General features: G+C 38.8%; 1 protein-coding gene across 2 annotated transcripts in view; it reads left to right on the forward strand.

Annotated features, from left to right (window-relative positions):
• The first annotated feature begins 1,419 nt into the window (after positions 1 to 1,419).
• LOC135207875 (Krueppel-like factor 3) overlaps positions 1,420 to 25,314 on the forward strand; it is a 203,039-nt gene continuing 179,144 nt past the window's right edge. Inside the window, exon 1 of one of the 2 annotated variants that reach the window (XM_064239772.1) lies at positions 1,420 to 2,078. The gene's annotated coding sequence lies outside the window, so the exon portion shown is untranslated. The remainder of the gene's footprint in view (positions 2,079 to 25,314) is intronic. The other variant, XM_064239773.1, reaches the window with a different exon arrangement.

The following is a 25,314-nucleotide window of genomic DNA, read 5'->3' on the forward strand; positions in this document are numbered from 1 at the left end:
TTTTTTACAGGGAATCATAGTGTCCTACGGGTTGAAGATCAAACCCATTTATTTGAGCCAGTTTCATATGTCCCTGGTGTTTCATGTTTTTATTCGGTCCCGTTAATTTGCAAGAGTTGGTGGGATTGATGTCATATCCTTTTTACTGGCAGCTTTGCACAAAGTAGGATTATCAACACAAGAGTAAGTGGTTTTGATGATTCGAATATCCTACAACTTCTCCATCTTTCATTTTGTCCTATATATATATATATATATATAGAATATATATATATATATATATATTTGCTGAATGTAAGTGATTTTACCTCAAAACTCAGGAATTCTTCAGTAACCAACTTCGTTTGGTGTCGACCTTTTTTCTTTCGACTAGAAAGAATGGGATGCATATTGCAATGAAGTTTCATTGTCAGCCATATAGTGAGATATCACTGTATTTAACTTTGTAAAATAGAAAATATCGTCCATTATTATATATTTATATATATATATATATATATATATAGTATATATATATATATATATATATATATATATATATATATATATCTTCAAGATTCGTATGCACATGGAGCATTACAGCTCTTTGGCAACACTTGAAGAAAGCATACGCGCACACACACACACACACACACACACACACACACACACACATATATAAATATATATATATATATATATATATATATATATATATATATATGTGTGTGTGTGTATGTGTGTGTGTGTGTATAATTGTGGAATTACTCCCGTTTCCCCCACTCACGGACTGATAATGAGCTCTTTAACAGTCGTTACATTAGATTACATATCATACGGTTCAAGTGCTTCGTAAAATTCCCAGTTAGTAACCAAGTGTCGTAGGGGGTCGCTGAGGATCAAAAAAAGAAAGTGGCTTTATCTCTCACGCTCCTGACAGGAAACGTCCAAGATAGCTGTGAGATGACAGAAGGATGTTAACCTAAATAGACGCTCGAGTGTCCGTCTATCAGTCTGTTTTCGTGAAAGGAGACGGGGTCATTCAGATAGAGAATGTGCCCGTCATTGTCAGGTGCCAGACGATCATGCAGAACGTGATTGTATGGTTATCGCTTATCAGGGATGATACCTAGGGCGTTGTAGAGTGACAGCAGGCCGAGCTGCCAGGACAGAACGCCCTTATCTAGGGATCCGCCCACTTCTGGACCCGCCCACACACCGCCAGTGACGCCTACAACACGTGACTTTCCTCGCTTATCCCTCTCTCCACGTTGTGGTTTCTTCCACTGCTCGCTCTCTCCCCCTCCCCCTCGCCGATCCCCGTGGGGCCCCCTCCTCCCGTCCCCCGGTCCCCGGGACCGGGGCCTCGTGATTCACTTACTGAACGCGTCTCCCGTTGCGTCTCTTCTCTCGCTTGTGAACGTTCTCCTCGCTTCGGATTTTGGCATTTCAGTTCAGTGACATTAGACAAAAGTCGAATTGACTGCGAAAATAATCCAATGGGCGGTGTTGTATTGGGATCTGGGTGGTGCTGGGCGTGGCTCGACCAATCAGCTGGCAGTCAGTGGGTGCGGCGGCCGCGCCCATCAGCCAAACCCAACAGGTAGTTTAGTGTTGTCGTCGCCACCAGGGAGCGAGGAGCCTGTGTGGCCCCAACGCCTGTGATACTCTGTAGATAGGTTTATTTTTAGTGGTAGTGGTTTAGTCGTTCATTTGTTTTCTGTGTCTGGGGACGGTTTCTGTTCCTCCTCTACGCGGCCCGGTCGGTGAGAAGATGACAGATTCCAACATGAAAGTGATCGGTTTGTTTTCGCTAAGGTGAAGAAGCTGTTCCTCCTCCCTCCCTCCCTCCCTCCCTCCCTCCTCATCCCTCAAAACCACACCCCTCCTCCACCCCCCCTCCCTCCTCCGTCCAAAATTACCTCGGTGCCTTCCTTGGATTTATGAATATTAAATGAAGTGGTGACACGCTGTTCCTTGATAGTGGGAGCAGATATCGGTTCCTCTTCCTCGGACCTACCAGGGCAAGTTTTGACCCCACGAAGCGCACGAACGCACGCACACACACACACACAATCACCCTCTCCTAGCATAATCAGGTAAGCTACCTCCTAGTAGATGCCACCGATAAACCTGGTGACCAGTCACCTAGTTGGGCTTATGTTAATCAGGCCTTAATGTAGCACATGCATGCATTTAGCACAACGTTGGACGTGAAAAAAAATTATAATAATAATCGTGACGTTGGTAAGTGGTTGGTCAGGGTGCTTGCTTGTCTTTCCTCGAGTTCAACGTTTAAGCCAGGTGCTGTACGTTCTTCTTTTAATTGCTGAATGAAGGGTGAACTGGGCTGTTGAATTATATATATATATATATATATATATATATATATATATATATATATATATATATATATATATGTGTGTGTGTGTAGGTGTCCATAATATGTTTACAACAGTATTTTTTTTATCTTATATAATAATGTATATATATATATATATATATATATATATATATATATATATATATATATATATATAGTGTGTGTGTGACGATGGTATTCTTATTCTCATAATTGGCATGGAAGTAACCGTACCTATGTACTGGTAAGTGGAATTTATTTTGCATTTATCTATTTCAGCCCCTACTTTGCATGCCCCATATTTAGGTAGCGTAGTCGATATTATTTAAATTTGTACTTAACAGATTATATTTGCTCAATTCGCGTGTTAACTCGTGACAGCTCAGTCGAGACGGCTGTAAGGTAAGTAAAGGAATCTCACCTAATCAGTCACCAGTAATAAAAAGGTACGAGCAAGAGCCCAACGGAAAAAAAAAAAAAAAAATAACGGTTCAAAACAGCGATATGTTGCTTAAATATAAGCGGGCTTTAATCTAACCCAAGATATCTTCTATGTATGTGTATGTTCATTTACCTTTCTTTAATGTATTTTCTAACGTAAATTCTTGTTTGCACATTAGATGCCTTCCTGTCTTATACCACGTGAAAGGTTACTCGTTTTCTATAATCTATAATAATAATAATAATAGTATTTTTCCACCTCCATTAAAAACAGTAGGAACTAAAGTCCAAAAGACCTGTCAGTCTCATTTCGTGTTTAATAACGGTTTACTTTATTGTACCCCGTTTTTTTATGGGGATTCATAGCTTCCCACCCTTTGAAGATCAAACTCATTTATTTGAACTAATCTCCCGTGTCCCCGGTGTTCCTTGTTTTTATTCCTTCCCGCTAATTCCCTCAGACGCCGAGGGGGAAGGCCGGAATTTGAGTAGATTTGAGCAGAACCTGGATTTGAGTAGGTATAGGTGATCGGTACGAAAGAGGGAAGGTTGGGGGGGGGGGGTGTGTATGGGGCTGATGACATGGGGCGTGATTGGTTTTTTAGGGAGGAATCGGCTCTAAGTGATACGGATTCATAATTAGAACCTCCTCCCCAGCACCCAGTATTACTCCTCGGCCCCCAGGGTCATACCTGTATAAAGATGTAAGCAGGATTACGTTCGTTACGGTATGGATGTTTTTTTTTTTATACAGATTCTGAAAGGCAGTGTACTCATACGCTTTTATTTATTCAGTTTCTAAACTCCTTATTGACATACGAGTCCAAAAGCCTTAGTCACCACTACCACTGCTATTAGGAGTTTCAAATGACCCACTTACACGTCCTGCAGAGCCATTAAGCGTGTTTTTAATCTGCATTCTGCTTGAGGCCCCTGTCTAAGCAACCGATTTTTTAAAATATTTTCGTTTACTAAATAATTTTATGCAGTGTTATAATAAAAGTAGGGAAAAAATCACCTCCGTCATTCCTGTCGCCTTATAACCATGGACAAAACCAATATTACCGCCTTTTAATGAATGATAGGTAGGTTTATGTAAAATAGTTAATGGGAATCCCATTTAGACTGTTCAAAGGTCCCATGACATTCAGGATGGAATGTTGTGCTTGATCCGTTCATGTCTTTATGTCCGATGTACCGTATGATGAACTATTTTTTATTTAAAAAAATAGCTGGTGAATAATAATATCCAACCAACTTGTTTACATGCGTGAAAGAAAATTTGACAGGTGGCCTTCTTTATTTCTCATTAAAGATATTCCACCCTTCTTTTGTCTCACCGTTTTCCCCTGTCAGAGACTCGCCCTCTACCCTCTCCCTCCCTCCCAGCCGCCTTTATCTTTTTCTTTCCTCTTCTGGCCACAACATCCCATCCTTGGAGGAATAATCCCATCTTCACCCTCGCACTTCGTCCCTCACCCCCCCATTTCGTCCCTCACCCCCCCAAGTCCCTCGGGGGTTTTACTCTCACGCACCATGAGACCTATACTATACTCTCTTGGTTCCTGGGTTGGATGCCTCCTCTTGTTACTCTACGGTTGTGGATGGAGGAGGGGGGGGGGCGTAGAACCCCACCCCCTTCCCCATTTTCAGTGAGATTGTGTTTTAGTCAAGGAGGAAAGGCGGAGACAGAACGACGCTATGTTTTGCAAATTAAATTTGTGCTCTCTCTCTCTCTCTCTCTCTCAGAATTTTATGGTTTCCTGGCGTGCTACAATAGTGCCTGCAGTCCTTGCATGTAATTATGCTAAAGTAACACTCGACAGGGTTACTTTTATATTATTGTAATACAAGCAAAAATGTTAATTGCCAAATTACGGTATTTTGCATGTTAACCAGCCCGCAGAAGTATTGTTTGAAGCATTTTAATCGCTGCTGTCATTTCTTACAGATTCTTTGTTTAGAAGCATCTCTAGATATCAGATGGATCATGAAGTTAATATGCCGGGAATGGGCGTTAGTCATCCCTAAGCAGATTTCATTGCTGCTATTTATTCTTACAGTACATTTAACAATGTTAAACGTAAATTTGACATTTTCTTAATGCCGACCATACGTCTGTCATAAACTACTTATATATGCTTGTTAGGTTGCAATACTTGTTAGAGTAAATGTGCTCATTATCCTTATGTGACTGGTCAAAGAAGGAATAATTCCTCTTTGTGATATATAAATTCAACGAAGGCTCTTAAATGGACTCGTATCACCTATAAGTCGCATGACTTGACAGACTGTAATGAGGTGCTTTTATGAACAGGATAGAGGGAATAACTTTAAGCTGTCATTTTGTTAATAACTTATTTAGTGAGTTCCAACCTGAGAGCCTTTTGATCGTAAATTCAGGACTGGTTTTCCGTTTTCTTTGAAATTTGAATATTGCTACTTCGTATACAGTAACTTGAGCCAAAATTACCCAAGTCCTTCTCAATTTCGTTCCCTCCCAATTGGTACTTCTCAGTAAAATTTTTCTCCCTATTGAGACTCCTCAGTAATTTTCTTCCTTATTGCAGTAATTTCCCGCCATATTGATACTTCTCAATAATTTCCCTCCATATTGATACTTCTCAATAATTCCTCCTTATTTATACCTCTCAATAATTCCTCCTTATTGATACTTCTCAGTAATTTCCCTCTCTATTGTTACTTTTCGGTAATTTCCCTCCCTGTTGATACTTTTCGGTAATTTCCCTCCTTAATGATACATCTCAATAATATCCCTCCCTGTTGATACTTCTCAATAATTTCCCTCCTTATTGAAAACTGCTTGGTAATTTCCCTTCCTGTTGGTACGTCTCAATAATTTCCCTCCCTATTGATAATTCTCAATAATTGCCCCCCCCCCCCCCCGTTTTGGTCCTTGTCAACTTCCTCCCTCATTGGTCCTTCTCAATCTCCACCCCCCCCCCCCACCATTCCCCTCCCCTTGTTCAGATGCACCCTCCCCTCTTGGTAGTTTCTAGGGATGCGTTGTCATGACGACGGCACAATAAGATCAAACACAAGCCCGGAATATTGGCTTACTTGGTCACATATGCTCTCATATTTTTATCGACATGTGGAGTCTGTTTGGTGGGCTTATTCATTCATAGGGCCTATTAAGCTCTCTTTCTCTAAGTATTATTGGCACAGTCCAGCAGCTGTTTTCTTTAACGATATCGTGTCTAAATTTTGCTGCGTACAATTTTTTTTTTAATTCGTTGCTATTATGATTAACGCGCAACTTTCAAATGTGATATATGTCGTCTTGGTATAAACTCTCCTCTCTCTCTCTCTCCTCTCTCTCTCGTCTCTCTCTCTCTCTCTCTCTCTCTCTCATCTGAATAGATTCTGACCAAAAAAAATATAATACCATTTATCAGTTTTTTTTATTTTTCATAAAAAGTAGGGTAATTTGAATGCTTGCAAGAAATTTTATTTAGATTTTATTTATTTAGGACTTATTTGAGCTTCCCATTCAGCGTTCATTGAATTCATATATATATATATATATATATATATATATATATTATATATATATATTATAATATATATATATATTACTTACCCTTAAAATTTATATATATATTAGGATATATATTATATATATATATCATAAAATGTCCATAGATATATATTAGTATATATTATATAATAAAGAAATCCTTTTATATAATTATACATAGTATATATATTATATATATATATATATATATATATATATATATATATATATTAGAGAAAGAGAGAGAGAGAGAGTGAGTTTACATGGCTGAAATGACAAACAAATAGGTATATATAGGTACACGAATATCTTGAGAAAGGACTCAGAAAATTAAGACAGGCTTGACGATCTATGCCTTCGCTTGAATTGAAAACGAAAGGTTGCAAGCTGTTCAAACAAACTCATTAGGTTGCATCGACGGCGCAAGAACTCATTCCAAGTTTAATTGGACTGCCTGCACGGTGCGGCTTCTTCAGCTGACTCCCCCTCCCCCACCCCCCACCACCCCCCCCCCATCCCCCCCTTCGCGACTCTTACCAAAGGTAAATCCCATGTTATTATCCTTATTAATGATGGTGGCAGGGAGAGGCTCCATCGGCCTCTCGTCCCGTGGCAGTGTCATCCGAGCGGAAAATTGAATTTAACCCAAGTCGTCCTCACCCGCTGGATGGATGGATGGATGGATGGATGGTTGGTTGGTTTGGTTGGTTGGACGGATGGACCAAGTCGCTGACTTGTGTCAACAGGAGACGCTGCCACTTGGGACAGTTGGGGGTCGAACAAGAGGATGGGGAGGTAGAATAATGTGTATTTGAGTTTTTTTTGCTTTTCTGAAAACTGGTTTTATTGACAAACTTCATTATTTGAGAATTGTATACATATATATATATATGAGATATGATATATATCTATATATATATACATTTATATATATATATATAAAATATAATATATATATATTATATATATATATATATATAAAATATATATATATATATATATATATATATATATATATATATCTAATATTATATATATATATATAATATATATATATATATATATATAATATAATTATATATATATATATATATATATATTATATATATAATATATATATATATATAGATATATATATATATATATATATATATATATAGATATATATGAATATATATATATAATATATTATATATATATATATATATTATATATATATAATATATAATATATATATATATATATAATATATATATATAGATATATTATATATATAGACCTCTGGAACTCCTCGGTTTCAACCCACTTTTTTTCTTTTAGGATATTCTTTTGAAAAAATGAGAGGAAGTCGAAGTTGTTACCGGTAGATTCTAATATATATTATATATATATATATATATATATATATATATATATATATATATATATAGAATAACTTGATCACGTAGTATATAAAACGTGATGCTATGTATGAATAGAGGTTTTTTTGCCACGAAGGAAAAAATGAAAAAGCGAGATAGCCGAGTACTTTCGGTCCTGTTCGGACCCTTTACTGAAGGCAAACTGATTTCACAGAGGACAACATAGTCAAAAGAAGGCTTAATATCCAAACTGACACTACAAGATTAGCAATAAGGGCGATTTCACTCTACAGTAAAAGGAGGAACCGCCTGGAGGGTAGCCACACCTTGAAGGATACACGCAGTAAACAAGTTATTCTTCCAGAAAACAGTACATTTTGAAAAAACACGGAAGCATATACAATTTAAAATCATGTATTTTACATAAATTTTCCCCAAAAAATTATTATTATTAATGAAAAGACGAAAGAAAATATAAATATATATATAGCGAGCAAGAGAAAGAGGGAGAGATATATATAATAGATATATATATATATATATATATATATATATATATATATATATATATATATATATATATATATATATATTGAGAGATTTCTATATTCGTATGAATCTATATCTACAGAAATGATTAGAGATACAGCATAGCGTTGTTGGTAAAGTAATGAATAAATGGCAGATAACACGAATTTACTTCATTGCAAATTATATTCTCTTCAAAACAAGTCCGTCTTGTTAGATGTACAGTAAATCTGTTGTATGCATAAATTAGAATATGGATGGGTCCTTTTTTGCTGTGTATTTTTTTTCTTTATATATAAATGGAATTTTTCCTTGACGCCGGAGTGGTGAGGGGCGAGCTCTTGAGAAGGATATAGTCAGGATGAGGCCCTATCAGCCAGCAGGAGTCCTCCATCTGCCCCAAAACAATAGGAAGGTCTCGTGGGATGCCGTGGATCCACCCGAAGATAATTCTTCACAAGCTCTCCTCTCTCTCCCCACCGTCTCCTCCCTTTCCCTATTGTTTTTTTGGGGAAAAAGGGTCGTGTCCTATTTTGTTATTGCCATATTCCTCCATATATTTCAAGAGTATTGCCCTTCTTGCTTTTGCTTCTTAAAACTCATCTCAAGTATTCTAACATCTCTTGATATTTACATATTGAGGAAATTTTAATGGATGAAGCTGAATAAGATTAAATCGTCAGTGTTTTGTATTAAAAAAATGTAATGGCAGTTTAAAGACGCTCTCCCGGTTTAGCAAAGACTTTAATCACTTGTTTAGATTTCGGCCTTCTCTCCCTGCCCTACCCTTCCGCTACCGGCCCCCCCCCCCCCCCCCCCCCCCGGCACTCCTTCCCTCCCAAGCCGAACCCCCATGTTTTTCACCCTTCAGAAGGCGTCTCCTTTAAACCACCCACTCAATCCGCCCTTTTCTGCTACCACCCCCTCAAGTCCACCCTTCCCAAAGAAAGGTCCATTTACTATAGTCTCCCTCCCCCGTCTGTGTAATTTTTGAAGTGGGGAGCGCCCACACCTCGCTGTTTCCTTACCCCTTGAGGGTTGCTGGTGTTTGTCGTAGGTAAAATGCTACTTTGTTCCTCCTGACCTCAGTCGTATACTCTGCGCTCGCGCGAGTGTCCCTTGCGATAACCAGGTGTGTGTTTTTTCTAGATCAGCAGCTGCTGCGGAAGTCCAGCGCGTGGCCGTTAATTCTCTTGTCGATTAGAGGTAAATATAATCTTGGCTGTGGGATGTCGCTGATGTAAGTGTTATGATGACACATTTCGGTAATGAGGCTGAAAGGTTTTAATGAGTATATCAATTTTGGCTGCAATGAAAGCTGTGTAAGTGCCTGGGTAGTTCGTGGCTTGTCTGGCCTTCTTGAAAATTAAATTAGGCACTGTTGTATTCATAGTTGTCTGGGATCATAACGTTCATTCTCGCTTATGCTGATGACATTGTAAGTGTCTCATGATACATCTCATAGTGATATTGAACTAAGATCTGATATTTCTCAATGTCTCCACGAGAAAGAATTGCACACTAGTATATATATATATATATATATATATATATATATATATATATATATATATATATATATATCATATTCATAAATTACAAACTACAATCTATTGGTAAGCATAAGTCAAAAACAAAGTTTTTATGTAGCCTCTTTTTGCAATTATAGTCAGATTAACAAGGAGGACCGTGCAGGTCATCGAAAGCTTTCTGCTGTATATATTTTAAATAACAAATCAAACAGGCATACTACTGTGGATTTACTTCCCCAATTACAAATGTTGTATGCATACATATGTACGTGTTTATATTGGCCTTTTATATAGTATGCAGTTTTGTTGAACGGCAATGGTACCAGGAAAAATAATTTATGCTGGAAAAAATGGCCATATATCGATTAGACGCAGTATGAATATAATCAACTTCATAAATTAAGTAACTTTTCAACAGACATTACCGTGTCATATATTCTGATACACAGTATACATATAGCATCATTTTTTACGACAAAAAAAAAAGTATTTAAAGAACCTTTTTGTAAGCCATTTATTGGTAATGAATGATACACAAGTTGGTAAGACATTATTTCATTACATTGCATGTGCATTAAAACAATCGCAGCTTATTAAAAAGCTCAAGAAAAATGTAATAAACTGTAAAATCCAGTCATTTGGTGACATTACAATTGTTTAGTGCTTTGAATTAACGTGATTTTTTCGCAAATATATACTAATAGTCTTGTCATTGTCTACAAGAAGTTTAACTTTTTGATTAGTGACTTGAAATAATGTAGCATTGTTTTGTTGTTTTGTATGTTTCCATTATTCGTGAGGTTTCACCCAGTTTCCTGTGGTATTTCTTAGTCAAGACAAGTTGTTTATTTTTGAGCTCGCAATTTTATTTACTTTTGGTTTTTGCATTTGTAATGGTGTAACTCTCATTTTGTAGATTTCAGACGTCAAATATTTATTTTCTTAAATGTGACTTTGTAATTCATATTATTGTTCAAGCGAGGAAGCTGTTCTTATGTTGGAGGGTTTTAGAATATTTTTTTTTATAATTATTTTCTCCGTAAGTTTTGCAGTTCCTCTTGATAAATGAAAAGGGAGTTATTTTGAATTTTAGGCCAACGCGGGCTTTTGCACCATTGTATACAGTTCACAACGAGTAAATGAGACCACCCAGTGTTTTTATAGGTGCCCCCGTTCATTCCCGTTATCCTATAGGCCTGTAGGGAATTACCCCGAATGAATTCTTTTTGTTTTCCCCTTTCAGGTATGGTGAACGCTGGAACTGGGGGAAGGACGGAAAAGGAAGCGTGGCCTGGCCCTTTGATCCGTTCCAGGTCCTCTCCTCATTGTGTCCTGTGAGTGCTCGCTGAGACCCTGACCTGCCCAGTGGCCTGTTTGTTCCCTGTGCATGCTTTTATTATTGATGGAGCTCCTCCCTCCCGATGGGGTTCCGGGCTTTGATAGATTTTAGCCCCGGTGTTGGGTTTCATTCAGGCCTTATAGTCGTGTGTTTTTCGCGGATGGATGTGGATGTGTCCATTTGCTTGTTTTTGACCGGGTTGATAATGTTTCCGTCGGACGTTTTAACAGTGTAATTGCAGGCAGACTGTTGTTTTGATGACCGTTGTCCTGCCAAGCCCCAGATTTTGTAGTAAAATTGATGTCATTGTTTTATGAAACAAAAAGGCCAATTTAAAGTACCTGTTGGGGGAGGGTAATCTCTAGGGGGTATATATCCCTTAACGCCACAGATTGACAATTAACCAAACGTTGATCCGCGAAGCTAATCTCCGAGTTAGGGTCAAGTTATTTACCTCCTATGCCAGGTATTCCATGTACTTAGGATAGAGCTGGACACAAAGCCCTGATTTCCCATCTATTGCCTTTTTATTCACACACGTAGTAGCTCGGCCTGTTCCTTGTTTACCTGTTAATTGACCTATCGTTGTTATGCTTGTGTGTCGTACTAATATATTTTGTTATTGGTGTTAAAAGAAATTTCTTTCCGTAATTTTTTAGTATAACCCTGACACACACACATATATGTATGTGCGTGTATGTATATATATATGTTATTTTTTTTTGTATGGTGCTTTTACGTTGCATGGAACCTGTGGTTATTCAGCAATGGGACCAACGGCTTTACGTGACTCCCGAACCACGTCGAGAGTGAACTTCTATCACCAGAAATACACATCTCTCACTCCTCAATGGAATGGCCGAGAATCGAACCAGCGACCACCGAGGTGGGACGCTAATACCATACCAAACACGCCGCTGAGGCACTTTATTTTTCATTTTGATGTATGATACTAGCTGAGCATCCTGGTAGAAGGTTGATTGCTCCACCCACAAGTCTTAGCGTAATAGCAAGTGTCCTTGGACTGAATTTGGCGGACGGCAACTGCCCAAATCCTGAGTAGCTGGAAATATTTTCACGTTTGAATAGCCGGCGTTAAGTATAGGGTTTGCAACCTTGCAAATTGAAGGAGTTCCTCTTTTTAAGATTCTGTAGTTGCACGCTCTACGAACTTGACCCGTTTCAGCTTTCCAAGTGTCCGCTCCGCTGGTCGTTCTGTTTTACTAACGTTATTGCTCCGGTATAATTGGGAATGTAATGTCTTCAGTGTTTTGATCGTCGGAGATGGAATTGGTAATGAACGTTTGCAAAAGGTTGCCTGATTTGAATATTTGTACTAGTGCTATTTCGTGTGGTCCAAGTGGCTGTTAATTTTTTTTATTATAGTAGTTTTATTTGACATTGTAATGGATTTGAGTTACTTTTTTTTTACACTAATTGTACCCTCTATTATTTGCCTTTCTGTCGAAATGGATAAGCAGACAGGAGCGAAAACGCTGGAATGGGTAATGAAGGGTGTCATGTTTTTGTTTACCTTGTGAAATGGTATGCGAAAGACCTGATTTCCATTTTAGAATGCGCACCCGTCCCGTCATAATCCTCATTAAAAAACTTGACCATTGGTCAGATGTGGGTCAGAGATACGGCCCGATTTGCAGAAGCGAAAAGCGCTTTCAGTACGCGTTAGTACGAAGGACATCCTGCCATTGTGAGGTTGTTACTGACTGCCAGGTCTGAATGTGTTTGTGGTCCTTTGATTCGTATGGAACACTTACGCTTAAACCCTGTCAAGGCTTCATTGCTTTGAATACCAGATGACACTCATGCTTTGTCTGCGCAAGGTCTCTTCGGTCGAGAGAGGGACTGAGTTTTCGCTGTGTTTGCGCGAATTTCATTCGTATGAAACACTTAACCAGGAACCCTTTCCGCCAAGGTCTTATAATAGAAGCTTTTGTTTGTTCGGGGTACCGTCATTTGAATGTTATCATAGCCAGTCATCTAACCATAATTTAGATATTAGGGCATGGCTTTTCACCAGGCTCTTTCTTTGTGCAATGTTTCAACGAAGGAAATCATGTTTGAGCCATAACTTTCCGAAGGAATAGGACTTGTTACAGTGCTTTGATTATGCAGTCTCCAAAGAAAGTGCATATATTTCAAGTGCTCTGATGATAAGATGGCTTGGCGTACATTATTTTTTACTATTTTCACAAGCAATTCAGCAGTTTTTGGGTGTGTGTGTGTATTTATGTATGTATGTATGTCTCAAACTTTTTGTAGAATGAGGCATTCATGAAAATTTCTGAGAGTGGACTGTGGTCTTGAGAAACATTTGAAAATAACGATAATAAGGGAGACGAAATATAATTTTAAAAATATGTTTGCACTGATGAGGGATTACTGGTTGGATTAGTTTGGATTGGGGGAGGCCCATAGCGGTAAATCCTTGCCTCAGGATGGGATTTGTGAGAGGCCCGCCTATGGTCCCCCTGAGGCTCGGGGGAGCTGGCCTAGGCGGGGGTGGGCCAGGATTGTAAGTCTTTTGGGACCTTACTCAGTAGGAAACGGGGAAGAGAGAGAGAGAGAGAGAGAGAGAGAGAGAGAGAGAGAGAGAGAGAGAGTGGCTATCCTGAAATCTGAGATAAAAGATGTGGAGGGAGTATTCTTTGACACCTGTCCCCTTCTTGCTCTTGTGCAGCGTCAAATTTATTTCTTAACCACAATTATATATATATTATATATATTTTAATATAGATTACTATACTATATAATATATAATATAAATATTATATATATATATTTATTTATATATATAATTACGATATCTATATTAATAATATATATATAATATATATAATATAATACTATATATAATATATATATATCATATTATATTTAATATATATGTATATATATATATATATATATATATATATTATATATATATATATATATATATATATATAAATTACTGTATTTGGAGGCAAGTTAAACTATTTTCTTCGTGTGTATTTTGGATGTCTGTATATTATGCATGTATGTATTTGGACCTTGTTGTTACTGCTGTTTTTATGTATTTGTTGGCATCAAATTGTTATTGTCTGGAGTATTTTCAGCCACTTTTCCACTTTACTATGTTCTCATCGCTTTGTGTACTGTTCTCATAAAGTTTCACTGACTAAAAGCAACCAGTATACTTAAGTGAACGAGTCACAATCAAATCCACCTAACTAGCATATGACTTTTCCCTTTGACACTCATAATATATATATATATATATATTAATATTATATATATATATTCTATATTATATATATATATTATAAAAGGAGCCCGAGCCACATTGAAGATGCACGTGACCTTTAGTTCCCTTGACCCTTGCTCCAAAAAAACTTGACTCGATGACTTCTAAATTAGCATGGGAAAAGCAGTGCAAATCTCTTAATTGCTTTCAGTGTCGAAATGTGTAAATTCAGAGATGTAAGTACAATTCTGAAATAACTTTTAAATGGTTTTTATGCATTGAATGCTGTTTCAACGTGTTACTTTGTTGAGAACAGGATTTGTATGTCCGTACGCTTCGTTTAGTCTTTGACTTTTTATAGCCAAAGAAGATTAAATTTAGATGTTATTTGGATGGTTATGATAAGCAGTTGTGCAGAGCGATGTCGCCTCTCTCTAGTGGGTGAGCCAAATGACAAATATGATCCTTTGGACATGTAATGCAGCGGTTTTACGGTGCCAAATTTTCAAGGTGTGATTAATGTTTAAAAATGCCACAGTGGGGACTGAAGAATATTAAGCTCATGCTTGAGCATTTCTCTCCTACCGCGCTATTTAGAAAGTAATGCTTTTGAGCGCGTTGCTTCAGTCGCATGCCTGGTCCATTGTGTGCCCACGCTGGCTGGCTGGGTTTGGCTGTAATTTCATCATCACAATTTTCATTTCGAGCCGAGAAGGAAGGAGATATGAGCTGGAAGCGCTCACTCTCCGGCCACACAATGGGACCCTGGAGAGGAAAATCTCCTTTCAAGACTTTAGTAAGAAAAGTCATACAAGATCAGGTTTCCTTTGAGTTACGGCTTCATTCGCAATACATGAATCCTGGAATCCAGGGCGTTCTTCTTGCCACAACAAAAGCTGGAAGGAGTCTGGAATGCAATAACGCGGTTCCCTCGGGGCCCAGCTCTTATATACGACAACGCATAAGCATCGGGTGTATCCAGGTTGGTGTAAACAGAAATGTAATAACGGGAGAGACAGTCTCAGACAATGTGGGGATATTTTCCTTGTTTTTCCTCGCGTTCTCCTCCGGCCATTGGCATGAATTCTTAGCAGGGGGCGACAGTAATTATTTTCCACGTTTTTACGCTAAATGGGTTGGAAGGTAAAACTCGGGGTTTTTCTGCTTCTTATATTTGATTTTAATTTTTTTTTTTATTTTGCCGAGATTTAAAGTGGGTTTAGTTTTGACCAATTTTTTTTCCTTTGGGAACTTTATTATGGTGTTAATGTATTTTAAAATCTTTGTTTTCCTTAATGTTTGTAATTTTTTTTGCTTGTTTATCACTAAGTTTAATTAAAGGTAAATTAAAAAAAAAAAGTTAGTTTTTCATATACAGTTTTAACGTGATCGTAAAAATCAATATATCTCTCTTATTATTTTTGAACTAGTCTCAAAATTCTTACTCGGTTGAAAGGATTTTACAAAAAAAAAAAAAAAAAATCTGTATCCCTAGGCAGCTGTACACAGTGGCAGAACGTAATTATCAATAAGAACGATGAGAAGAGGACAAAACGAGAGAGAGAGAGAGTTTCGATGCAAACCAGCCTCTGGAAGTATTCCCTTTTGTTATGGGGCCAGCTGGGAGTGACATCAATACAAAGGCCGTCTTATGGTTTGATAGCAAGTAATAGAAAAGATGGTGTATACCCAGTTGTGTGCGTCTGTACACATGCGTGTGTTCTAACAGTAAAAGGATGGAAATGCTCTCTGTTTCTTGTTTTGTTTTAGGTGTATGTACTCGCTGTATGATCATTTCTAAAGAGACAGATACATGCATTACTATTTTATGTGCAATTTTGACATACCCGTGAAAAGACGAGTGCGTTCTGTTATTTTGTACGTATATGCACTGTAGTATATTGTAAAAGAATACTTCTCTCTCTCTCTCTCTCTCTCTCTCTCTCTCTCTCTCTCTCTCTCTCATACGCATTAGTCCTCTCAGACATTTAAACACATGAATTGAAGACCCAAGGTCTTCGTTTGGTAGCTGAACTGTACCGATACATTGCGTTTTATTATTTTTCTCATTTTGTTTCCCTTTCGTTTGTATGAGGGTGTTACGTGTTACACCAAACAGGCAGATTTAGTAAACAACAAAGCCCTCCTAGCAAAGAATAAAATCCTTTCAAACGCACCTCTTGTTCCAGTTTTAGTGTTTTGGGCGTAGGTGTCACCGCCAGCTGATGTTATGTCAGCACTATGTGGCAGGCATAAGCAAATGGGCACGGGGAGAGAGAGAGAGAGAGAGAGAGAGAGAGAGAGAGAGAGAGAGAGGACTGGATTAATATACGGGCTGAGATTATAATGAGGATGCCGAGGAATGTTATCATAATAATCAGCACTGCTCTAAATAATTGTCGCCAGTTATGATTAAGAACTTAATATGACTTTATCCTAGTTGCAAGTAACGTAGTTTTTACGATGAGAGTTAGACACTAACGGCTAGAGAGCATTAAGATACGTTTTGTACATGGCTTTGAATAAAGTAATGAGACCTTTTTTACTGCGACATTTACGGTTTATGACTGTACTACAGGGAAATTTATTGCAAGACCAAATGATTAGAGAGAGAAGGTTAAAAAAGCTCATACTCTAGCCTTGTGAAGGGCCATTCATTAGTTTTTCAGCAAGTATTAACAATTTATCAACACTGTCGTTGTATTTCCCAGATTTAAATTCTTGAAAAAATGGTTTGATTTACCATGTTTTCGGATATTTTGGGAATAAACTACAGCACAAGACAGGGATGATAGATGTATATTAACTGAGAAGCGGCTCTACAAGTCAAGGAGATTCTAGACAAACAGCGACGCATTTGAGACCAGTTGCAGTCGACATGGGCCTCCAAGAACGTGTTGATGACAGGTGTAGTAGGGTCGGTCGCTTTCAGGTGTTCGTGGAAGGTGCTATTTGTTAGGCAGCGAATTGTCGTAGAGCAGAAGAGGAAAGGGAAGAGATGACCTTTTCCCTGTGGAGGTGCTTTTTTTGTAAGGTGGCTGGAAGAAGATGAAATTTATTACAGTATTGGTAGAAAATCACACCTAATTCTTCCTTTCCTCAAGTTCTTGGGGTATGTCTGGGAGACGAGAGATGAGATAATCTTCCCCTGCATCTAGGTTTTTTTTTTTTTTAGATGGCCAGGAATTTCAGTAGTGCAAGTCAGGAGAATGCAGAAACCGTCCCCCCACCCCCGCCCCCGCCCCCCTCCCTACTTGTTTGATCGTAGGATGTCGTGAAAAATCGCCGAGAAGCACTCCAGTTTTCTGAAGGTGGTTTGGAGGAGGTGGGATGAATCGCCCGAAATAGATTCAGTGTGTGAATGATGAACCATTCACAGATATGTGAAGACAGTGTGTGGTTGATGTTTGTTGCTATGTATCACCTGACTGCTCATGGCTGTATTTTAATTATGGTTCTCTTATTTTAGCTTTTTATCACGAGGACTGGTCTCAAGGTGAAGGTCTTCGTCTTTAGCACTACCATTTTTAACCGTTAATTTTGTATTCATTTCATATTTTCAAGGATATCAACCACTCGTAAGACTATTAACCACAAAAAAGAGCAGAAAAGGTACAGTTATAAGGAAAACAGCTTTGCTATTATATGTGCTACTGCAACTGCTCTAGATAAGAAATATTAGCCATCATAGTAGAGAAAAAAAAAAGCCTCTTAAGGACAACCGGAATGTGACCTTCGCGTTGTAACTGTAAAAGCTAATAAACCAAACCAGGAAAAAATGCAGGTTCCCCTATAAAAGGAATTGGCTGATGGCTGTGGATAAGGGCTGAAAAGCTAAGCCCTCCGTTGAGAATACGCATCTAGTGCATTAGAGAGAGAGAGAGAGAGAGAGAGAAGAGAGAGCGAGCAAAAAGGTGACCACATCAAGGTAGCCAGGAGCCATCTAAGGTCTCAGTGACCTGCCAGCAACTTTGGGAGACAGAAAAACTTGAAGATGAGACGCTGGCCCTTCTTGGGTGTGGTCGCTACTTGCAAATATCTTCGTACACACATAGGAACACACCCTGCATATTGTAATGTGGAGCGAATTTTATTCTATTGATATTTTTCTTTCCTTAACGTGATATGGAGTGTATTGTTCTAGTTTTTCGGAATTTGCGCCAAAATTCCTGTCTGTCAGTCATTCGTGCTAGAAGTGAAGAAAATGGGAAAGAGTGAAGAACTTATAGGATAGGCATATCTGTTAGTGAAATGTCAGCTCAATTTTATTTCTTATAAACATTTGGAAAAGAACTCTGACAAGTACATCGAAAATTAAGAGATTCCGAATAGGGTATACGCAAATCTGTTAATGAGCATTGTATGAGGAATACCTCTTCATATCCTAGAAACACTAGCTAGAAGAGGAAGAAGAAGATGATGATGATTTCTGTGCAAGCAGATGCTCCTGCTCTTCTTATCCCCTTGAAGATGATCTAGAAGACCACTATACTACCTACCTACCTGCCTGGGCTAGAAACGAGGGGAAAAAACTGGAACGCGGCTCTTGTCCTGATCTTGAATGTCTGGTACTAAAAAGTTGTTCCTGGGCAACTCATCTCCTCCGTGTCCTCGTGTCCCAAGGTGGCTTCTTGCTCCTGTTGTTAACCTCCTTCCTTTTCGGAGTCTTGCTTTGTGTTCCCTTACAGATGGCTTTTTTTTTCTTTTTTTTATGATATTGCGGTTCCATCTGTTTTTATAGTCGCTCTCGATTATGTCACGGTCATTTTCCATCTCGGCTTATTTTTGGACATCGTGTTGCTGTTTATTTAAGTTGTTGTTGTCCGTCTGTTTCATAATATCTAGTTGGGATCATTTTGTAATTTTGTTCTATTTGACATTTCCTTTTTGTTGTCATTCGTCTATTTTGTTGTTGCCTTTGTTAATGCATTGTCGGAATCTATCAAGATTTCCTCGTTAATCTCCTAATTCGTTCATCTCCAAACTTCGTACATTACGTCGTGCCGTTTTTTTTTCTTTTAATTCTTCTGTTCCTTTCGCCTCCTTTATGTCTGCTTCACGAACCACGCGCTCTCTCCACTTTCGCTAGATAATCTCCCCCTATCGAGAGTCGAGAGTCGAGAGTTCGTCTGCGTGTGATAACTTCTATGGGTTGGAACGGGACGAGAGGGAAACTTGTTTGTTGTTGGGTCCTTTCTTTCTCTCCTCTCGTTCCTCGCCATTTCCCCTCAAGTGAAACCCCTCAGTCGGCAATCCCCTCTTCTTCTTCTTGTTAAGGAGATAAAGAAGCCTCAAATCTTTACCGCTTATGAGGCGATTCCGAGAGAGAGAGAGAGAGAGAATGATAGAATGTGGTTGCATGTCTTCCTTCGATAGACGAATGTAGAAGTGCTTTTACAACACATGCATGACTGTCATGAAGAACATTTGTGAGAAATGACGCACAGTGCAGATTTGGACACAATGCATAGAAACAGACAGAAGTAAAACCCAAGAGCGAGATTATGGACTGGACCTTACAGCTATTCCTTCATGAGAGAAGAGGAGTAACCACCACACCCAGAGGGAGAAAAAACCCGAGGTAAAAAAAAAAGAAAAAATAGACTGGCCTGACTTCTGAAGATGGCCATGCACGCCAGAATTGAATTGGAGGAGGGCGATGATCAGAGGGGCTCGGAAGGAGGTGGGGGGAGCGGTGGGGGGGGGGGAGGGGGGGGGCATGACATCTTCCCCACCATCACCACGCCCTTTTGTGGTAAAAAGCGGCCTGTAAAGAGGGTCAGATGGTCTTGTATTCACAAGGAATCTGCATTCTTTGGTCTAAATGAAGAAGAGTGGGGGGGGGGGCGAGGGAGGGGGTGAGGTGTTTATTGGAGAAATCAATTACCAGCCTGACTTGTCATTTCACACTTTTGTTATTCTATTTCGTGTAATGTATCAGCAGAGTCATTCAATAAAGTTTTTTTTTTAATTAAGTTTTATAGATGCCATTATGTGATACAATAGACGTGGAAATCCTCGTGCTTGTGGTCACTTGTGTTTGTGTTTTGGTCATGATGGTTAATATGCTTACTCACAGAGGACGACCTTCATAGTACGACCTTCAAGGTCAGTCGTAGGAGATACAGATCTCAGGAATGAAAGATGGTTATTTTTTTTTTCAAAACAAGTTTGTTAAGAATGACATCAGACAGTTACACTCACGATTTGCATTTGATGGGTGATTAAAAGGATTGATTCAGATCAACATATCTCCGTATTTTTTTTTTTTTAGCTCTGTAATTATTTTGTTCTTTTTTTTAACTGAAGCTGTTCAAGATATTGTTCCGTTTAATGCCTTTGCTTTAGGAACAGTTTTCAAGTCGTGCAATGCATTGTGGGTAAGATTTAGCGTCATGTCATTAGGTTTCTTTACTACTATTGTTTTCTGTATCCATATTATCTTTTTGTTAATCGATGCATAATTTTCATCTGATTCTTTCTCGTGTGAGCATTCGATTTTGTGAAAGACTGTTCTCTAAGTAATGGTCGTTTAGGTTTGTACAATAATAATAATAATAATAATAATAATAATAATAATAATAATAATAATAATAGGAGAAGCAGCAGCAATAATGTCATAATAGCATGTAGCCATTTGCCCACTGCGAAAGACGGTTCAGTAACGTTTTAATAGTAATATGGGAAGGAAATAAGATAAGATTGGAAATAACTTATGTAGATGAACTTGGTATATTATGTATACTTAATGGCTTTTTTTTGGCTTTATGAATGTTTACATGTGATTCAGGGGACGGCTTAGTGATGCATAAGTGGTAACTAATTTCTGTAATTACACTGGTAATGAAACTTACATAGAAATTGTGAGTCATTTTTTTAATAAGCTTCTATCAACCTCTGTTAATAATTATTTGTATGTATTTACGTTTGCAAAGGTAGTTCCTGCATGCTTGCATATGCTTTGTCCTTGAAGGAATAGTGCGGAAGACTCATAATCCAATTAGGAGATAGATTTTTGTTTCATCAGAATCAAAAGAAGCTTTTAGTTAAAATATTTTTAGTAGGATTTATAGACTTTTGAGTTGTTTTTATGGAATTCTGGCTTGCTTGGGGAACATGGGACCACTCACTAGTGAGTTGAACTTCTAGCCTTTGTGATATTGACTTTCAAAATCTTCACGAATTAATCCCATGGCTTGTGAAGTGTTCATTTTCTTTAAAAGGGGAATGCAGTATTTCCGTATGGGCGGCGTATCTACTGCTTAACTTCAACTTTTTTTTAAATACAGCTTATGGCGCTTACGCCATATAAACATGGGCGTGATGTTTGTGTTGCGGGCGTGAGAATGTTTGTTTACCTCACGAGAGAGGTTGTGCTGAGGAATATGGGTGTGTGTGGGCGGGAAAGCGGTTGGGGAGGGAGAGGGGGTGGGGGTGGGGTAGGAGTTAGTGTAGTGTGGGCGTGACGGGTGACGGGTGTGATGACACTGACTGTCCTTGAGGATGGGAGAGAGAAGAGTGTACGAAACTCAAGAATCGCCAACAACTCTGATTCCTTCATAATATTCTCCTATCCCCTCCCTCCCCCACCCACTCTCTCTCTCTCTCTCTCTCTCTCTCTCTCTCTCTCTCTCTCTCTCTCTCTCTGATGTTCTTTGTTTATTCTGTTATTCTGCGAAATAGTGAGATAACGTTACTTCAACCATAATAAACATCTTGTTAGGTAATGTTTTGATTCGTAATGTTTTAAATTCTTACACAAAGTGTAAAGAGGTGTATTTATATTTAAGCAGTAATACACGAGATACCGTAACTGCCCTTTATGCAGAAGGTTTTATTATTGGCATTTGAGATCAGGATGTTTTTGTACGTTTCTCATCTAAATGGAACAAGCCCATCTTAGCTGTTAATGAAGAAAAGCTGCAAAAATTCTTCCAATGGTTTCGGACATGTCTTCGCCACGCACTCGCCTGGCCACGCCTAATTCCTCTTCCTCCTCCTCCACCTCCTCCTCCTACCCCAACCCTTTCCTCCGCCATCCACCCCCTCCTGGTCACATAACACCCTTCTTCCTCCTCCCGTCACATAACTCCCCCCCCTCTCTCTCTCCTCTTCTCTCTCTCTCTGTTCCATCACTCCTCTCCTTCCTCGGCCCCTCTATCCTTCCCAGACTTCTCCAGGCATCTCACTCCTTCCTTATGTGCGTCTCTCTCTCTCTCTCTCTCTCTCGTCATGGGTGAGTATAAGTGTGACAGGCTCTTTCGCATGTGATGTCTTGTGGGTTATGTCTCTTTAGCCGCGGATAAACGCCTCGCAAATGATACGCACCTAGAAGCACTTGCAGACAAATATACTTATGTGGGGTGTTCAGATTGTAATGAAGTTGTTTATGAGCTGAGTAACACAAACACACAACACACACACACACCACAACACACACACACATATATATATATATATATATATATATATATATATATATATATATATAGTATATAATTCCAATGTTAAAACCGGATACGTCTTAAGTATAAAAGGCCCATTTAAACACTGGTTTAAACTAGTGTTTCAACGGGTCTTTTATACTTAGGTATATAGCATCTATCTATCTATCTAACTATATATATATATATATATATATATATATATATATATATATATATATATATATATATAGTTACGTATACTTCTATTGACAAAATGTAAATAACCTTCTCGCCATTACCATGAAAAGATATCCAATGAAGGCGGGTAATAAAAATGTGTGCGTGTGTGTATATGAGAGAGGAGAGAGAGGAGAGAGAGAGAGAGAGCAGCGCACTTGTCCACGTCTGGCGGAGGTGTTCGATGTGCCTAAGTGCTGCGCCTTTAGCAGGACTCTCCGTGACTCCTCAACACGTTTTTTACTCAGGGAATTGTAAGTGAATTATTATTTATAATGATTTAAGGTCATCTTTCGTGAGGGGCTCGTGACACGTACTCTTCTTGGTTGTATTTTGGCCGTACCCGAGCGATTATCGGCTGTGTACGGTACGTGGGTGTAAATAATATGTTAATATTTTATTACGAAGTACCCTGAGAATTAACGGTTAAAGAAACTAATGGCTGTTTAGTTTGTCATTCTAGAGAAGTAGTTTGTCGTGATCTGCTTTTTTACTTTTGCCGATATAATTGTGGAGTTAATTCTCTCTCTCTCTCTCTCTCTCTCTCTCTCTCTCTCTCTTCGTACTAGTTGTAACGAGTTTTGTTCATTTTTTTTTGTAGTGTAAATCTTTTTCTCTTCGACTTGTAACACACACACGCACACACACACACAGATGTGTAAGTGGGCAGGAAGAGGATGAAGAAGACTGTTCATCTTCAGCGGAGAGAGAGAGAGAGAGAGAGAGAGAGAGAGAGAGAGAGAGAGAGAGACTGGATGCCCTCGGAGTGTTCCGTGATTCTGTTCTTGTCGGAGTGAGTAAGCAAATTGGTGTCGGGTTATGTAACCCTTCTGTTGAGTGTCAGCGTGACTCTACGTAGTACAAAAACAGCGAGGAGGGGCGTGTACAGTTCATCAGTTTGTCTTGTGATCTAGCTGGTCTGTGTGTTTTGTTGGATATCCGTTTTTTTAAAGAATTTTTTCGCATATTGTGATACTTGGTATTTATGCCACTGTAATAGTCCAAATACAGTTAATTAGGTGGACAATCTTTTTACTATTAAGATGGCTATTTGTCTGTCCATCCGTACTTTTTCAGTCCGCCCTCAGATCTTGAAAGCTACTGAGGCTAGATGGCTGCAAATTGGTATTTTGTTCATCCACCCTCCAGTGATCAAACGTAACAAATTGCAGCCCTACCAACACCGTAGTTTTTATTTTATTTAAGGTTTAAAAAAAAGTTAGCGATGTATTGTACGTCTGACACCGATTGAGGTGCCAGCCACCGAAGAATCTTCATTTGACCACATCTGGAGAGTAACTGAGCGCTGCCTGGTCGTGGTCGAGAGGTTCATAGTATGTAATTCATACTGCAACACACACAGTTTCATACAGTATTATACGATGTACAGAAAACTCGATTGCGCCGAAGAAACTTCTGCGCATTTTTTCACTTGTTTCCTTTTATTCTTGTTCATTAACCGCCTCTGATCAAGTTGTCTCATCCCTTAGTCTCTTTGGATTCATTCCATTTATTGTTGTCGTTAATCCTGCTCGGGAGGAGCTTCTTCAAGAAGCTTCTTGCTTGATTTCATTAAGCCGGCCATATGCCAGCGCGAGCGCTTGTCCCATGGTCACCAGCAAGTGTGGTAAGGTGTTCGTTTATATTAAGCTACCCCAAGTTTGTCGCAGATGTTAAATTTAAATGCTGAATATGCTGTATATGTCTTAACACTTTGTTGGGACTTTCTTAAAAGAAATAAAGCGGATACTGCGAAAAAGTCTCGGGAAACGAAGTGATTCTTGACTGAATTTACACAGTATTCAAGTCTGCTTATCATTTTCCTCTTCATTTCGACATAACTTCCCCCTCAGGATACGTTTTCATAGTTGAAGTAATTGGTAATGTTTTGGTTTTTACGTGCGCCTTTTTTCATTCGTTAAGTTTCTTTAGTAGATTCACTTCAACCGTGCATTTGATGTCTAGACCAGTCCCTTACGACGCTCCTGATTGGCTGTTGATAAGCCAATCACAGGGCTGGAAACTCTCAGTCTCTCTCGCGAGTTCACATGGGTAGGATGCATGTTCCCCCTCTCCTGACGGATACTTTTGAAAGACGTATCCCTCAAGAGAGGTGGAACATAGATCCTACCCATGTGAACTCTCGAGAGAGATTGAGAGTTTCCAGCCTGTGACTGGCTTGTCAACAGCCAATCAGGAACGTCGTAAGGGACTGGCCTAGACATCAAATGCTCGGTTGATGTGAATCTACTATAAGCACAGCATGGCACTGTTGACTGCTTGATTTTTGAAATTTGGGCTGTGGAGCAAGTTGCTTGCGCGAG

The sequence above is a fragment of the Macrobrachium nipponense genome, chromosome 34, assembly GCF_015104395.2.
Source record: "Macrobrachium nipponense isolate FS-2020 chromosome 34, ASM1510439v2, whole genome shotgun sequence".
NCBI classification, from domain to species: Eukaryota; Metazoa; Arthropoda; class Malacostraca; order Decapoda; family Palaemonidae; genus Macrobrachium; species Macrobrachium nipponense.